The following is a 3174-nucleotide window of genomic DNA, read 5'->3' on the forward strand; positions in this document are numbered from 1 at the left end:
ACATAACTACTAATTTGTATTATCAGTGATTTAAATCACCTACCTAAAGAGGTACTAGAGCGTTCACAAAATAACTCACAGTTTGTTAGCGCATAGAAAATGAGAGTTCTGAAGCCAGACTCACTCAGATCAATATTCCAGCTTATAGCCCAGGGACTTATCCATGTTGACTGATTGTTATAGAGTGAATAGACATTATCTGTGCGAATCCACAAGGGTAAAGGTTTTCCTGATAGTTTCCTGGTTTCCCCAGTTCACCCTCACACCAACCTCAGCTGTTGAAAAATAAGATTATGTTTTCTTCTGTCCCATAACTTGACAATTATGGGGAAAGCTCTAATAGGAAGACACTCTGCAGATAGATACACTATGGTTCTGAGACTAAGGGGATTTTTAGTATAGCTTTTTAAGTTGGTTTTTAGCCTAAATTTATTAAGTAACTTCAGTTACCTTCCATTTGATTTTCTCTTTTCTAATTGATGAGATTAATAATTATTATAAAAAAATAGTAACTCCAGCCTGTGGAATGTTACATATTCATTGGCATTCCAATGCCATGAGTAAGCACTTTATATCACTCTATGTGCTCACTGTTTTTCTTTTAATTCAGCACTCTCTGAGGCTCAGTTTCCCATAAATCAAGGTTGTTTTCAACCAACGTAATGTGATCTTTCTTTAGCAATCGAGATTTTTCAATGATCTACTACACAGGTGGTGGTCATTGTAGGTGAAATATTCATAGTAAAATTAATAGGCACTTAAAATATATCCTATATACGTGTTCAAAACAAAAGCACCAATTCACATCTAAAAATAACTCCACTACAAGTAATAAAGACTTAGGGGGGGTGACAGTTGATTTAACAAACATTTACTTGGTACCTATTGTGTTCTGGGCACAGTGCTAGCCATTTGGATGGCAATGATGAATAGGATGAGGTCCCTGCTTTGAGATACTCTCAGTCTAGTGGAAGAAATGGAAAAGTAAACACATAACTTCAATATAACAAGTGCTGTAGGAAAGTACATGAATACAAAATTGTGGCAAGACAGAGGAACCCTAATGCCACCTGAGGCAGTCAGCTAAGGCTTGCTTTCTTTCTTTCTTTCTTAATTTATTTATTTGAAAGAGAGTGTGTATACGTGCACAAGTAGGGGGAGGGACAGAGGGGGAGGGAGAGAGAGAGTCTTCAGCCGACTCCGTGCTGAGCGCAGAGCCCCACATGGGGCTTGATCCCAGGACCCTGAGATCATTACCTGAGCAGAAATCAAGAGTCAGACACTTGGGGTGCTTGGGTGGCTCAATTGGTTAAGTGCCTGCTTTGAGCTCAGGTCATGATCTCTGGGTCCTGGGATCAAGCCCTTCCTTGGACTCCCTGCTCAGCGGGGCATCCACTCTCTCTCTCCCTCTGCCCCTCCCCACTGCTCGTTCTCTCTCTCTCCCTCTCTCTCTCTCTCAAATAAATAAATAAAACCTTAAAAAAAAAAAGCTGGACACTTTACTGGCTGAGCCACCCAGTTGTCCCACTTAGGCTTTTTATTTTATCTTGAAGACATAGTTGGAGTTTGGTGAGCATCTTTGGTGTAGCGGGAAAGGTGAACATGGCTTTAGAAGAACGGTAGTCTGGTAGAGGAGACAGAGCAGCAGAAAAATAGCTATAAGACAATGAGACAAGGGCTTTAAGTGGAAGCCTGCATAAAATGCTCTGGAACAGCAAAGGCATAACAATTCATTTTGTGAAAGAGGGGGAAATGGGGTGGAGGCTGTGGTCAGCAAAGACCAGTGGAATAGAAAGGAGGCTACACGGCAGCTTCACATAAAAGGAGGAATCGGGATTTGCCAGGCAGAAAGAGGAGAGAAGAAACAGGAACATTTCAGGGAAAGCAGCACCTTGATCTTAGCTATGAAGGCACAAATGGGGAACATTCTGGAGTGTGTAAGGCTTATGGGGGTGGGAGACCAAAGAGTAAATAGAAAACCAGACTTGGCTACATTCTGAAGGGGATCTTATGCTGCACTAAGGAGTTTGGGCTAAAGCATATCCTGCAGGCAGATGGAAATTGAAAACAGTCCTTAATCCTGGTAGTGATGTGATCCGATCTGGTTGTAGAAATATGACTAAGGAAAAGCCTAGATGCAACCTTCCAGGTATGAAGTGATGAGCTCTGACCTAGACTGGAGCAGTGGAATGAAGAATGAAGGGGAAGGAGACGGCTTCTCAGGAGGTAGAACTGAAAGGAAGTAAGGAAGTTAGGGGAGGGGCACGGTTCACTCTTGGGCATCTGGGAGAAGGATGGAGTTCTGGCTGAGCTAGGGAGAAAGGGAGAAGAAATCTGTGCGAACAATTTGTAGGGAGAATGCCCGTCAGTTCTTTACTGTGTGCTGAATTTTGAGGTGCCTCAAGGGGAACTCCTATGAGTAGTTGGAGATACAGATCTATGGCTGCAGAAGAAATCAGGCCAAAGCATGAGATTGCCTCGGGGTGAGGGGGATGAGGAGGGGAAGGAGGAGAAAGGGTAAGAAACAAACCCTAGGGAACCCCAACTTCTCAGGGATGGACAGAGGGACAAAAAATAATTGAAGAGGCAAAACGCTTAGAAGGATACACAAGGGGGACCAGGAGAAGGAAGTAAAGCAGAGCTCAGAAGAGAAGACGACTTTCCTGATGGAAATACTAACCGTTAGTGGCAAATGGACAAGAGAGGCAGGTAGACAGTGTCCATTGAATGGTAACTCAATGTTCTTACCCTCCCTGGTGAGAGCAGCAGTGAGCGCAGAAATCAGACGGCAGTGGATTAAAAAGAGAATGGGACCGTGCTCCCGTCAGCAGCACAAACACTAAAATTAGAACAATACAGAGAAGATCCCTGAGCAAGGATGACAAACAAATCTGCAAAGCATTCCCTGTTTTTGTCTTCTGGAGGAGCAGCTCCAGCAGGGCAAGCTTCTTGCATGCATCGCTTCAAGACCAGTCCAGTGTGGCTGAGTAGATGGCTCCACACTAGAAGGCAAGGAGCTAGAGTCCTATCTGAGGAAAATCAAAGCCTAGAAAGGCAAATAAATCTTCCTCCCTCTTATCGTCGGTCATGGACTATTGGTGTTTATTGTTAAAAAAAAAAAAAAAAGAGGGCGCCTGGGTGGCTCAGTTGTTAAGCATCTGCCGTTGACTCAGG

General features: G+C 43.6%; 1 pseudogene; it reads left to right on the forward strand.

The window, feature by feature from the left end:
* Window positions 1-2815: 2815 nt before the first annotated feature.
* LOC123836179 (U6 spliceosomal RNA) lies at window positions 2816-2913 on the forward strand (annotated as a pseudogene).
* Window positions 2914-3174: the final 261 nt, after the last annotated feature.

This window comes from Mirounga angustirostris, unplaced genomic scaffold, assembly GCF_029215605.1.
Source record: "Mirounga angustirostris isolate CCGP_5_RB_7025 unplaced genomic scaffold, mMirAng1.0.hap1 SCAF_12, whole genome shotgun sequence".
Taxonomy (NCBI): Eukaryota; Metazoa; Chordata; class Mammalia; order Carnivora; family Phocidae; genus Mirounga; species Mirounga angustirostris.